This window comes from Gadus morhua, chromosome 23 (genome assembly GCF_902167405.1).
Source record: "Gadus morhua chromosome 23, gadMor3.0, whole genome shotgun sequence".
Classification (NCBI taxonomy): Eukaryota; Metazoa; Chordata; class Actinopteri; order Gadiformes; family Gadidae; genus Gadus; species Gadus morhua.
In genome coordinates this window covers 5,403,433-5,418,963 of record NC_044070.1, presented here as the reverse complement: position 1 = coordinate 5,418,963, position 15,531 = coordinate 5,403,433, and the positions used below count along the sequence as shown (strand labels likewise).

The window sequence follows — 15,531 nt, the reverse complement described above, 5'->3', positions numbered from 1 at the left end:
TAAGAAACCATTTCATATGTCAAATTAGATGGGTCTCTAATGCCTAGTTTCCAACGAGCGATGGGGTAAGGTTCGGCGCGGTACGTTGCGGTGCGGTACGGTGTGGCTCGGAGCGGGACAGATCGGTTGCTTATAAATTAAAAGACAAAGAAGTACGTGACACATTAAACAAAGAGCAACTATGTTTGTTTTAATCCACCTGTTGCACGGAAGAGACGATTCTGTCCACCAACTGACGGATGGTGTGTGTAGCTCCTCCTTTTCGGCACCCTTTTAGACGGTTGGTACCCCAACGGAGGAGTACTGAAAAGCACACTTATTTTGAGACCCTGCCCACCTTTTTGCGGTGGAAATGCCAATATAAGTGAACTGAGTCGTACCGTAATGCAAGCACCGTACCTTACTGCTCGGTGGAAACGAGGCATAACCTGCCGTACAAAACAAATGAGCATATACCATTAAGCTCCAGCCAATCAAGACTTTATATTTAAAATACACTTAAGTCCTTTTACAACAAAGGATGATGTTCTGATCTCATAGCTATTGCACAACCGGTCATGGACACATGTTAGCTATTGGGATATCATTTCTTCCTTTACAATGGAATGTTCTTGTGCAATCAATCGGACCCATTCAACACGCCTCTTCAAGGAGGTTTCCCATGGCTTCGCCTCGTTGTGAAACATGTGCAACTTGCACACATGTCGGGTCTGGGGGATCTGCTTCTCAGGTTCCCTGAAGATTTCTTGTCCATTTTTAAGTAGCATCAGGATATGTTAATGAATCACTATGGGGCTCGGTGCAACCACCATACACCACCTGGGACTGTACCACTTACTGGCCTCTTTCACTCTTTTAGATCTTTTTTTATATTCATCCCTGGGGACCAATTGCCATTCAATGCAAAACGTCTTTGATGCATCTTTGTTTATATTGAAACTTTTAATTGTGTTGTTCTGTGTCCAATGGTAGTAAGTCAATGTGATTACGTACGTTCTTGCACTCGACCTTTCTGTTTTCCTTCTCATGGAAGCCTGCTCCCAATGGGGTACGTGGTATGGGAGGGGGTGTCTCCTTGCGCCCCTCAGAAGGCTTATGGTTCAGGGGGTGTTGTCGCTAAAGGCCCTTTGGCATTCACTGTGATTAAGGGGCCATAGAAATCAGTTTGACTCTCATCGCCAAAGAAGATCTGTGCAGTGTCTTTGGAAATTGCGACAGTGGTGATATTTAGAGGGAAATGTTTGGATAATAAGAAATTGGCAAGCATAAAGTACGGCATTTGAATTGATGTAAATGTTGGTGGATCAGAGGTTTTGCATTCTTAAGCAATCCGACCGACACCTTTATGACATTTATCTGAATTCACTGTATGTTGCTTTGGCTAACAGCATCTTCTATTTGACTAAATAGGAGGTTTAATCAACAGTCAATCTCTCTCTCTCTCTCTCTCTCTCTCTCTCTCTCTCTCTCTCTCTCTCTCTCTCTCTCTCTCTCTCTCTCTCTCTCTCTCTCTCTCTCCCCCGTCTTTCTGTCTCTCTGTCTTGGTTCTCTCTCTCCCTATAAAAGAGAGAGGAGAGGTACATACAGGTACCAGTGAATCACCTTTGTTTACCCCTTTCCCTCTTCTCGCTGCCCCAAATGATGTTCCACCAGTTCCTTCTATGGTTCCCATTCCATGCCACGTATGCTCTCCATACCTCTTTAACATACACATACATGTACACTGTCATCGTAAACTGTGATCTGATAGCCCGTAAAATACAGCTCTGCCCAATGACGCGGTACTTTTTTACTGTGTTTATACCAGCAGTTGTGGAAAACTCATCCAAGCCTACTGTAAAGGTGACTCGTCATAATTGCGTATAAAAAAACCATGGAGGCCATCTGTACAGGCAAAAAGGGTCATTAGGACACACACACACACACACACACACACACACACACACACACACACACACACACACACACACACGCACAACAAGACACACACGCACGCAGGCAGGCACATACGCACACACAACGAGACACAGACGCATCCACGCAGGAAGGCAGGCACATACATACACAGAGGTAGGCACACACACGTACACACATATACACACACAGAGTCCGGCACACACACACACACACACACACACATACACACACACACACACACACACAGAGGCAGGCGTACACACGTACACGAGTATACACACACGTACACACTCAAAAACACATTCAGACACAGGCAGGCACACACACATAAACACACATACACACATCGGCAGGCACACACACGTACACACACCATAACAGGGTCTTGCTCATGTCATTGGCTTTCAGGCTAGAAGAAACCTTTACCAGCAGACACATGAAAGGGAGCCATACTGGAAACACTATTTTTATTCAGGCCCATGCACCCATTAGTCCAGTCCTCGTGCTCCTCTTCACCACCAGCCTCACTCCACCCTCCCCATCTGGAGATCATAGTCAAACAGTGAAACAAGTGACCAGAATGACCAGGCCGGTCGTTAGCTGTGACTCGATTGACTCAACCCTGGGCTTCTCTGATGTCCTCTTGAAGGCCGGCCAGAGCGATACGCCCGCAGCTCTACCGCCCTGGGGAGGCCAGTGGGGTCGTTTGTGCTTGGGAAAGCGCTTTGATTGATCACAAACATGGGAAGCTTTAGCACTACCTTTTAACTGTTCTCCCGGGCGCATGAGTCACTAGGCTTCGTCGTTCTTTCATCGTCATTTCTGTTCAGAACAAGATGTCTCGGACATGTGAGACACTTGGGACCAAAGACCCTTGCGAGAGAGAGTCAGAGATATAATATTTTAATGTTGTGTGTTTGGGAAGTCACCACATGGGAAATGTGTATTGAAACAGTAAGGATGTAACTATTTAATGACCCTTCATCTAGATTATTTAGTTAAAAAAAAAATTATTTGGTTCAATTTGATGACCAACCCTTTGTCACGGTTATGCCCCCTTGTGGACAAAAATGAATGTGAACAAGTACTTTTTTTCACAAAAGCTCTCATCTTCTTGATATTATGTTAACGTCAAATTTTATATTTCATGTGATACTTAATACAAAAAAATAAGTCTGTAGTCATAAAATGACACCATGCAATCTATCTGAATATCACCACCAAAATCCATTTATAAATAATGATAGGGTTTTAAGTTTATTGTTTTTGCCAATTGCAGCTAAATTATGGATTTGGTGAAAAATAGCTCTGATAAGATTGAATATATATCTCAATCATTACCTAATCAAAAGTGTGTAGGCCTTGTCAGTTGACTGGAAATTATATTTAGTGTATTTACTTGCTAAATTAGACCCCAGCAGGGTTCATAATATTCAATGTACCAATGAGGATGTGTTTGAAACAGTGTATTGTAGGCCTATTAGTGCCATCTTGTGGATTCATATCTGTATTACACACACACACACACACACACACACACACACACACACACACACACACACACACACACACACACACACACACACACACACACACACACACACACACACACACACACACACACACACACACACACACGATTGCCCCACTACAGAGCCATGTATTGTTTTTTGTTATTCTAAAATATGAATAATTATTCAAGGTTATCAACGATGTAGGGTCAGCCTGCTGTTGTTGTGCTCCTGTGTGGTCTGCGCCATTTAATAGCTAATACTAAAAACCAAATGAGCTCTAATTCTGGGCAGGGATGATCAGACCACTGGAGCTCAGTGGCAGCACTATAGGATGCACTTATCTGTGCTCACATCCACGGTGAAGGGGCCACCGGGGTGGATGTGACTAGTCACTAAGCTCATCACACACACACACACACACACACACACACACACACACACACACACACACACACACACACACACACACACACACACACACACACACACACACACACACGAGGCTAGCCCTGGGCTAACGAAGCAAAAGTGCCGGAATATTTTAGTCAGTTTGCATCTCTAATGTCAAAACGAAATGGTAGCCCCGGCGGTAAAACTCAACGCTTTACTTGTTTATTTATTTCTTTATTTTTTGCCCCCTTTCTAATCTCCTGTTCCCGAATTAATTACTCAATTAGCATAGTGAATTAGCGAAACGATTATGATGCATGGAAAACTTCCAGCGATACACACGCACACACACACACACACACACACACACACACACACACACACACACACACACACACACACACACACACACACACACACACACACACACTCGCAGTCAGTCTGGGTAAGTGAATTGGGCGAAGAATAAGAAAAAAGAATGGTGGTTGCGTGGAAACTAAATCGGCAGAAGTATGAGCGTCGGCCTATGTAATGAAATGTAGCATTTTAACGAAGTTCCGCGGCAGACGTACTGTGACAGCTTCCTCGGCAGGAAGTGTAATAAAACACGGTGGTGCAAATTTATTAGTGATGTATAATTGTAGCAATAAATTAATTTTACATTAATTTTGGAAAATTGCATGGAGTGCAGGAAAGAATTACTTCCTCACGTTCTCTCTGCACAAACGAGAAGATCCCGTCTAATCCTCGCTCTGGATTTACACCTAATTGCAACTTAATGTAGTAAAATAGTCCAATGGAAAAGTTATTGTTGTCACTACACTTGTAAGAAAACACTCTGGGCCCTATCTTGCATCCGGCGCAATTGAGTTTCTCGGTGCATGTGTCGTTGCTAGTTTGCAACAGGCGCAGAGCGTTCTTTTCCCTCCTGCGCCACGCGTCGGTAAATTAGGGATTGATCTCGCGACCCAAGGGGCGGTTCAGCGAAAGGAGGAGGCGTGTTCTGGCTCAAACGTTCCCTGGTGCTATTTGCAGTTTCAAAAACCAATTGCGCCACAAACCAGTGCGCGTACATCTGTTTAAACACACACAAACTCCATGGCTAAGTATATTAACGGGGGGACACATGCATATTAGGAACACAAGTCGATAACGATAATGCATACAATACTGATGAGATACTATGTTTATAATGTATATCATTAAATACAACCACAGTTACCGCATATCATATGTGTGTTAAGTTTTCTTTGCTGAGACTTATTTGAGGACTCAGTATTTCTGAAGTTGTGGAAGAAAAACTTATTCCATGTGTGAATTAGGCCATATTATTTGGCCAAAAACTGAGCCACTTGAAGTTTGAAATTCATGTGCATCTGTCTCATCGGAAACTACAGACGCACTGTCAAAATATCAACTCGTCAGATTCAAATGTGCTTATGGCTCTTAAAGGGGATAAGAGCTGGCACTCCCATTGGTTTATCGCACGTTACGCCCAAACCACACCTACGGGTAATTAGGCTACTTCAGACCAAACCTTTTTAGATTTCCGCCGGGCGCAAGAGTCATTTTTTTGCGCCGGTAAAATAGCGACATCGCCGTAGAACCGCCCACAGAGCTACTTGCGCTTGGCGCTTCTCACTTCAACAATCAAGCGCCATTTGATTGGGGCTCGACGAGTCGTTTGTTTAATTAGAGTGGTCCTCCGAGAAGACTGCCTATATTGGCGACGCCTCTCGCACCAAATGCATGGCTGATTCTCAGCGTTTTATCCCTGTTCCAAGGCATCGTATCAGATTACTCATTGTCTCCATGCTAAATGTCAGCGATGGCGTTCGTGTCGTCTCGGGCAACTAGAAAGTAGGGGGGGGACGGGGGGTGAGACGATGCTGCTCTTTTAATCTGAGCCATTGTTCGGCAGTAGCTCTTTTCTAATTTGTTTACTTTTTTCTATTTCTTGTCGACCGACACAATCTGTTCAGCGGAGACAAGCAGAACACAGCTGCCGCCCGGATCCACGGTATTATTTCTGAGTATCCCACTGGCAGCCTGGCAGCTAAATCAAATGAAGGAACCCAGTTCCTCGGTTACACTTACACTGGGGTTGGTCTGGCTTTTCTGCTTAATACTATTAACAGCTTACACACATAAATGCATCTACACACACGCATCACACAAATATGCACGCACACACACACACACACACACACACACACACACAACTGCAAGTATGCACATACACAATGAGGAACAAACTAAATTAAAAAATATTCTATAGAATTTATATTGTCAAATATATCAAAGGAAACATTGTCGCAGAGTTTAAAATGCCTCAGCCCTTATACAATCAAACGATAGAAAGAGAAAATTATTTAGAAATAATGCGATCATGTGGATCTGGGAGGAGATCTGTTCCACAGGATGGCTGAATTATGGCAGTGAGACTCCACACCCAAAGCAGCACTTCCATAACACCGTGGCGTGTACTCTTCTACAGCTTCTACTTTCACACATTATTAACAAAGAACCAGCAGCAATCTCTTCTCTGTAAAAGGACATTTCAGTTACATTTTCATCTTCAAAATGTCCTCTTAAACCTATCAATCCCACGGTGTGTGTGTGTGTATCTGTGTGTCCGTGTATGTGTGTGTGTGGTTGTCTACCTCTTTTACGTTTAATTTTGGAGAAATCTGACTTCATGTATTTATTTATTTCTTTCCTGGGCGGAGAAGAGAGTGGCTCCGCCGTCGCCATTCTCCGCCTGTCACGGCTGTCACAGCTGGACGTCGTTTGTGAGTTGATTAAAAAGAGAGGAGTCCGTAGCTAATTAAAAAGCTCCTCTCTTTTAATGCGGGAGTGTTAAGTAAAGGAGCGAGAGGGGATATAAACAGCCTCCTGACAGATCATTCATTTGCACAAACTCCGGGGCTCCCCCGTCGTCTCGCCGACGAGTGTGTGAAGGAAAAGTGTTGATTTGGGGAGAGGGAGGGGAGGAGAGGAGGAGGGGGAGTGGGAGTGGAGTGCCTGGGTCAAAGGTCACCGTTTGTGTGGAGTGGCTTTTCTTCGCTGCCCCTTTGTTGATAGTGTGTCTGGCGCGGGTGGCGTTGCCCTCACGTTTTCATTGTGGTTATTTTCCGCTTCTCGTAAGCCCTATGACTTTCTATCGCATTGAGTCTTGTTGTTCCAGCAGCCCACAGAGAAGATGTCTCGGGCTGGGCTGGAGAGGGGGGAGGCGGTGGTAGTGGTGGTGGAGACAGTTTTTCCTGTCCTTACTTCCTCTACCAGGCTAGCAGGGGTAGCAGGTAAAGTATTTAGCGTCAGCCCTGTGTTTATTTTACTCGCTGCTCTCCCCCTGCGCTCTGCAGGTTAGAGCTCCCCCTTGAGGCGGTGGTGGTCGCGCGGAGTGGTTGGAATATACAGAGAGTTATTACGAAGCCACTTCCCTATGGGTTTCGCCGTCTGTCTATCTGTCTGTCTTTTAGAGTCACATGACGCATGGGCAAAAAGAGGAGTGTTGCCTGGAGACCAATCTGTCATTCCAGCATCCCTTTATTGGAGGAGGGACCAAACAATATAGGTTGGCACAATACTGTTCCAGAATATCTCCAGAATATTATGTTTGCCTCTTGTATCAGTAGGGTAGAAAGCAGTTAGCTAGCTAGCTGGGGACCCTTAAGGCTGTCGAACAGAGAAAGTCGTTGCAAAGTTCCTGAAAGAAGTGTGTTGGTAATGGCAGCTTTGGGACATTCGTAAGTGAACCCGGGAAACTCAAGCCTGGAGTCTAGACAACAATATCAAGTTGAAAAGAAATGGGGGGAAACTTACTTAAGTTGTGAAAGTCTCTCTCTAACTCTGTCTGTCTCTATCTAGCTCTTCCTCTGTTTCTCTCTATCCCTATGTTTAGATCCAACCAAACAGAAGCATCGCTAAAAGAAAAAGGATAGCGGAGAGTGATCATTAGAAACCAGGGTGATTAGGAGTGGAGCACCCATAGTGGCTGGTACCTGGCTTTTCCCGAAAAGGTGAATATGATCCTTCTGTTGTTAGCCATGAACTTTGCCATTCAAGTGGTCTGCCTGACAAGCCCAGAGCAGGAAGAAAGGTTGCCGTAGTCAGTATTAAATTCAGAGGCTTTCACGCAAACATTGACCTTTAAAATCCTGCTCATTGTACTAAGGTGCATCTCAGTTAAAAATGATGCCATACACAAGAAAACATGGATCATAAAGTTCTTTCATTGTTTTGTTTTTTTGCCATATCTCCTTGAGATATGCAGCTATCTGCACATAGGTCTGCGTTCTGTTGTTTCTTCCGAAAAAGATAACAGCATTACATCGACAAGAAAGAACACCGAAAACAATCTAAATCACACCACTACACATTACTAGCTCAGGAAGGCAAACGGACAGATTGTCGTGTCAAGTCATCAGTCTCCCCATCACGGCCACAGAGCAGCGTAAGTCAGGGGAGGAGTGTTTGTACGGGGGGGGGCTGGGGGTGGATTCAAGTCACCTTGACTTAAATCCACAGTTGCATAAATAAAAGACCCGGGCCTTCCGCGAAACGGCAGTCGCTCAGGGTAAACTCCGGCGGCGGCGACCTGTGTGGTCATCCAGTTTTACGATCTTAATTCTTTTTGCATATATTGCCAACATAAATACGCCGCGTGGCCACAGGTGGCCGCCGCTCCGTCGAGTGTCGTTAAGAGCGTCGACCACGGCAACAGGTACTGTAACCCCCCCCCCTCCCCCCCTCCTTTAGCCACCTCTGCCTTTGCTCGCTCCACCGGGTCATGGTTAGGCAGCAGAACTTGCATGCGGCTCTTCGGAGGAGAGGGTGAATTAGAGAAACGTGTTTGAGTCGACCACTGCTATGAGTGAAGACAAGTGTCTGAATTGAGAATTTAGGATGAAGTTATTTTGTGCAATTTTTGGAATTTTTTGGAATGATCCAAGGGTCGTGATGACTGCTTTTCAAATTATTATTCCATATGCCATTGTGATGTGGTTTAGTGTTTATTTATTGTGTATCACAAGTTTACACATCTCGAAGTAGCGAATTGCATTGGAATGAAGAAATGCATGTTTTTGTATAATGTTTTAGACCCCCCAAAATTTCAGAGGAGCTCCCCGCCCCTGACCCCCCTCTCATTAAAACAATGAAGAAGACCCTCTCTCCTCACGTGTGTAGATTAATCATAAGCGGCGGTCCAGATCTAGAGGGCCCTCAGTGTGTATGTTCTGTTTATACAAGCAGACTCCTCTGGCGCTGATAGCAGTCAACCAAAGGTTTCACCGGGAGCCCGGTCGTTCCCACCGCCACAACCCATGTGCCATGTTGTTCTGAGCCAACACACTTCTGCTCTCAGGTCTTCTGCAAGGCGTCCTTCATCAAGGTACTCCTATCCACACACCGGCTCCTTGACAATCTCTATCTGAATTAACTTTGAGTCTCTTTGGGAAATGACTGAATGGTTTGCACGGCAGTTTTGTTTCATTATTATTTGAATAATGGATTGCTATTGAAGTGTCTTTTACTGGTTAACGCATTCACACTACGTTGATTTGGATTACAGGGCCTGGCTAAACCACTAAAGAGTCAAATAGAACACACTAAATCCGGTATAGGATTAAGAATTAAAACAATACAAACCCCTTTGTGTTTTTCCTAAAAGGCTGCGATGGCTCCGCGTGGTCTGATGATGAGATCAGCGCGCAGGGCTGACAGACTGGGGGGTATGGAGGTTCTCCAAGAGCGCCGCACACCAGGAGAGGCAGTCGACTATATCATCATAACCCTTCGGCAACGGCACAGTGGTGAGTGATACAGAAACATGTGCTGCCATTCTTTCCCGCCGAAGGGCCAAGGCTTCGGAAGCCTTTAAACAACCCGCCACGGCGTGATGAATCTGGGCTCCGAACACTAGTCTCATTTGTGTGGGGGGGTGGGGGGGTGGGGGGGGTGGAGTTTAGGCATCTGCAACAATATTTATCCTCCTTTCCCTGTCCGAGGGTAATGGGTTAGGCAGGATGGATGAGGGCATAGTCTCCGTGCCTTCAGGTGCCTCCAGTGATCTCACGAGAGAGGAGTAACGTACGGGGCGTGCGAGCACAGCCGGCTTATGACGAGCGCGAACGGGAAACGCATCCACTTCCCTCAGCAAACACACACATCATCAGCACGCTTGAACGGTCGGCTATTAGCATAATTAGCCAGCCCTGAACTGAGAAGTTTGTGTGTAACTGGAGGGGTGTTGCGGGCGGGTGGGCGGGGGGTGCTTGGTGTGTGGATAAGGTGGGCAGGGGGTTTGCTGTGCTTCGCTGCCGTGCTTCCACAGCAATTAAACTCTCTCGTCTCATTTCTGGTAGAACAAACATGTGGCGGGATCCGGGAGAAGGCTTCGGGGCGAAAGAAACTTGTGGAAAATACGAAAATATGAAATCCTCGGTGGCAGTAAGTCTTGTCGGATGATGTTTGCTAATTAACCAACAGCCATACTCTTCCTGGGAAAACAAAAACAGTAATAGACAAGGGGTCTTTGTGCCCGGGGCTTATCGGGGGATGTACCCACAAAGCCCTTGGTGGTGGGTCTGGCTGTCTTGTCTTGCATACAGAATACAGCATTAAAATGAGAATAGGAAAATATAGTAAAGGAAAGTAACAAGAGCCTTTGCAGAGGTCGGTTTCCAATGAAGGACACTTTCTCAGATGTTAATAACCTCTGGATTCTTGACTCTTTATTGCGCAAAATGAGCAAGCAATTAGTCTATTTCTCCATCGTTTGATTGTGATTTGCATAACAAAACCTTTTTTATAATCTATTGACACCCCACACTCTTAAGTGAACTTGTGGATTTGGGGTGATGTGACCCTATTATGACGATAGTCGTTTTCTTTCGATCTCTATCTCCATCTCTTAACATTTTTGTGTCTTTCTTTAATGTCTCTGTCGCCTCAAAGTTGTTTATATCACAACCACAATTTTTCTTTCTCTTTTTTCCACACTTGATATCCAGTCATTGATGTCCAATGAAGTGCTTTACAGTTTGCTCAGAGATAGAAACAGAGTCGCTCCATCAGATGGGTTTTTCAGCTGTGAAGATACAAACATCTTCTAAGCCACCAAACGCTAATGCATGTTGACTCATGCCGATCACAAACACTTTATCTGGAACCAATAGTCAATGAAGGGGGCCCATCGGACAGATTATCATCTAAAACTATCAGGGGGGGAAATGTTTCTTTTTGCGCAGTTGTTTCTGGGCCTGAGTTAACGAGGGGACCCATAAAGGAATAAAATGGGAGCATAGACCTTGAGACCGTAAAGCCGGGAAACCACAGTGCAGGATGATGTGCAAAACGGTCATCCCTGCACAGCCAGCGCCACAGATGTAAAAATACAAGTCGTTATTTTTACGGCACTTTTTTATTTTATTGGAAACTCGATTGGTAAGGATATATTGGTGGAGGTGCTGGTCGTGTTCACTTTGTTTTTAAAGTAGGGAACAAAGAGAAGGGGTTGTGCGACAGCTTCGATGATACAGCTTTGATGTCTCGCGTTGGTAGGTTATTTGTTGTGGTTATTCGCGGCACAATAAACCGCCGACGTTGAATATACTGGGAGACTCGAACAGCTGTACAAACAATAAGGAGACGCCGGGATTTGAGCGTGCGTAGTTGGAAAAAAAGGGCGAGCTGATGTCGGCGATATATCACAGAATGCTTTGGGGGGACGGCGGTGGAGCCTGACGTAAGGAGACGTTTACGAACATTACATATCTCATATAATGCATTTATTTATTTAACAAGTAGCGAGTGTTCTTGGCTGCTCTCAGACATGCCTGTGAGAGGTGGGAGACTCGGGGTATGGATGGCTCTGTGGCTGTTCAGGGTCCCCTGAAAGATGAGCTAACAACAAAACAAAAGCAAACATCAAACGAGAAAACTTTTGGCAGCCCCTCCGGGTCCAAACGAGTGATTATCTAAATAACACACCTCAGCAGGTGGGCCTTTTCTGAGTGCGTAAGGCCAGAGAAGGGCGTACGATACATTTTTGGCAGAGTCCCTGATGGCACTAAAGATATTCCAGAAGATATTCCTGCGAGACAGTCAAAGATCCGTAGCAGAATCTGTGGAGGCAATAATTCCACCGAGACGTGTGGACATTTGATCCGTCAACACAACATCCATTCATATCGTCACATGTTATCCTGCTTGTGGCTCTGCATAGGAGCATAATGACTGTTTTAATGATGACACTGTAACGTTTAATATCGTAGGACCCTCAGACACGCGTTTTGTTTTTTAATGAGGAATACAAACATAAATGATAATGATGGTGATAATAATAATAAAAATAGAAAAAGGCAGCTTTGGAGGGGAAGATAATATTGATGCAGCAATAAGTGTGGACGTCACCCTGCGTTCCGGGGTTCTGTTTCCTCGACCCCTCGAATGGGATGTTCACATAAACCCGCTCATGAAAAGCGAATAACATCGCAACCCCATAGATCTCTGGCCAAACGTCTCATAATACGAGGGCAGCGGGCGCATATGTCAGCCCTACGTCTCGCTGTTCAGGAACTGGGGAGGAGATCTTTAGCGGGCTGCTTTTGTTTTAGTTTTATTTTTTCTACTGGTCATCTTCTCTGACTCACAATTGTATCACCAAAGCACAAAGACTTTACAAGGAGTTCATTATGGTGTGGGTGTTGGCATACATTCAGGGATGAACACAGGGATGAACACACTGAAAAACCAAACACTGAAACACACTGAAAACACAAATCTATAAAGTGAATATATTTGGACCTACACATGTATTCTAATATTGTATAGTTTATCCTGCCACCCACTCGCAGCCCTGTTAATTAAAACAACAAATACACATGAAATGGAGACATTGATGTCCGGAAAGTGTGGAAAAAATAAAATAAGTTGTCAATTTCCCAGAATTCCAGCCTGGACATGTTTGCGTTGGCTGTGATGTGCGGTGTCCATTAAGACACAAGAGCCGTCTTTTAAACATGTGAACATCAAAGCCTCCAATAGCCCCCCGTCCCTCGGAGATGTTTACATGACTGCCGGCTGCGCCAGTGTTCCAACTGAGCCCCCCCGCCCCCCCCACCCAGTACTCACTGGTCCTGTCAAACGCTGCACCGCACCACTAGGGTCAGACACCGGCACCATCCCCATGTTTGCAAAGCATACATTGTCGCACGAAAAACCTAAATGCTCCAAAGTCTTTCTACCATAACTACAGCGCTTTGTGGTGGGGGGTTAGGGGGGACGGGGGGGGGGGCCGACTTCCTCCTGGTTGCTTCCAACTATGTTTCCAGATGTGCCCGGGGTCAGAGGTCAAAGATAAAAGTACCAGGATGTGGCGGAGGCCTAACTAGAGAGCGCGAGTGTGTGTGTGTGTGTGTGTGTGTGTGTGTGTGTGTGTGTGTGTGTGTGTGTGTGTGTGCATTCTTCAGAGGGCCGAGCGAGGGGCTGGGGGGGGGGGGGGAAGTGGGGACACACACCCCAGGGTGCCAGGGCGTGTCCACGCTTCACCCCCTCCTCGTTGAATTACAACGACACCCACTTCAAAACCGCGACTGGTCATGTTACCCGACGGGCCGCACCACCCCGCTCACCAACACCACAAAATGTCCGCTGTGTTAAACAAAGCGGCCAATAAACACACACACCCCCCTGTGGGTTATGTTCCAAGGCCCGGGCCCCCGGTGGCCCCGGCAGACCTCCTGCCCGTTATCGAGCCATTAAAACCCGGCCCCTATCTGCTGAACCCCTGTGATTTAAATGACTAGTCAGTAAGGGGCTTGAAGGGTCCCCCGGGTGAGGACCCCAGTGGGAGCAGGGTGTGGCAGTGGAGGGCCGAGAAGGGCCCTGGCGTTCTCTTCCTCCTGTTGGGATTGACTGGTGTCTCTTGGCCTGCTCCCCCCCCCGCCCGCAGGCCCGTGGCAATAGAGACGTCGTGAGGTCTGTTAAGAGTCTATTACCTAAACCATCAGGTCTCCCAGAAATAGGGGGCCAATTTCAACCCTGCACACCCCAAAATAACAAAAAAAACCTTAACTCTTAATACGATTATTTCCAGTGTGTCAGGGGGCTTAATAAGTGTGGAAATTGGCCTGTCATATGAGACCTAGGAGTAGTGGTAAATTGCGTGATTACATACGCAAAAAGCCGCCGCGTGGGTTATTGTTTCTTTATGTACCGTAATCTGCTAAATGAAAACGGACCGGACAACTTCATTAGAATTCGGGAGCAACATTAATGCGACAGAGACAACTTTATTGTGATGATATGGTAATAATAAGCTTTAGAGGATGTACCAAGATTACACGTCCCCTGAGATGGCTTTTCTAAATTATTAGCAGCCCCTGTGTATTGCCCCGAAAATTGTTTTATTAGCCTCATCCTCTCTGGCAGTCATGGCCAGATGAGGGCCCTGCAAAAACCACAACCCCTGCCTCCTATTTGGTAACAATGCTAAGTAATTGCACTATTCTCACTAAAATACAATGCAGGGTTATTGGAGGTTGAACACACTTCATCAGACAAAAGTTTGATGTTATTTTTGAGGGTGAGGCGGTGGGTAAATGTATTTGTTATCGTCCCCCAGACAGTGTGTATGTGGTGTGCTTGCACTGAAGTGAGCCTGTGCCGCCACTAGATGGCGTCAGATCCCACTGAAGCGCTCGAGGGACCGCGGTCGAAGCAAGACAATAACAAGAGGCCGGCAAGAACAGCGAGGCCTCCGCTGATGCGTGAAGACCTCGGAGAGCGGTGGGGGCATCGTCACCTTGCCCAGAGACCCCCAGTACAATCTTCCACTGCCCGGGCCGTGTTTACCACAACCGCTACCACCACCACCACCACTGCTGCCAATGCACAGTTCATAAATAGAGCGGCACGTGATATACCATGAGACCAGCTTGTTTTATTAAAATGGAAATCATAATCACCACGCTTGCATCCCCCTCTGCCCTTCACCCTCTCTTAAAGGCCAGGCTAATTACCCGCACGCTGCTGATAGCCATACGATTTATCTGTATTATCTTTAGTTTATTGTAATCTGTGAAGGAACCTTGTTATTATCACTAGTTTGATTATTTTTTAATAGTGTAGCCTGTACGGTTAATAATGTTTTCCTGAACTGTCAATAATCGTATTATTGTTATGCCGGTACATTCCGCTGTTCATTTCTACCACACATAATCATGTAGGCTGTATTTATGTATACCATTTTTCTCTTAAATAACTTTTAAAATCATATTGCTTTGATTTGCTTCTGAGCGACACAAGTACCTTCGACATTAACCTTTATTTATTTAGGGTAGAATAAATTGGAAATCTCTGCCAACTCGGGTCATCATCGTCATCATCGTACTTGCAGGTGTATTCTAGAGGTGTGTGGGGGGGGGGGGGGGGGGGGGGGGGGGGGGGGGGGTTTGGCCAATGATTTCTAGGATTTGCGGGTAAAAAAGGCTAGACAGCATGACTTGATGTCTGCTACTTTATTACCGCCACGGAGGCTTGTCTCTGCCTCTAATGGAGGGGAAATTATACAGCGAGATACCAGACTAAGGAGCGACTGACACGCTGTCCCTTTCTTCCCTTCTTGATGCCACACGAGGCCTCGTGTCTTAATGGTGGATAAAAGCGCACATGGTAGAGGGATAAGGGCATTTTGTGCGTTTGA

At 45.9% G+C, this 15,531-nt stretch overlaps 1 long non-coding RNA gene across 3 annotated transcripts; it reads left to right on the top strand.

Annotated features, from left to right (window-relative positions):
- The first annotated feature begins 5,783 nt into the window (after nt 1-5,783).
- On the top strand, nt 5,784-15,102 carry LOC115536832 (uncharacterized). 3 transcript variants are annotated; one of them, XR_003974720.1, is made up of 6 exons: nt 5,784-5,841; nt 7,726-7,843; nt 9,078-9,216; nt 9,496-9,637; nt 10,190-10,274; nt 14,452-15,102. It is a non-coding gene; the product is annotated as an uncharacterized LOC115536832 (long non-coding RNA). The 3 variants fall into 3 exon arrangements; XR_003974719.1 differs by lacking the exon at nt 5,784-5,841 and having other exon boundaries at nt 6,856-7,843; nt 14,503-15,102; XR_003974718.1 differs by lacking the exon at nt 5,784-5,841 and having other exon boundaries at nt 6,856-7,843.
- Nucleotides 15,103-15,531: the final 429 nt, after the last annotated feature.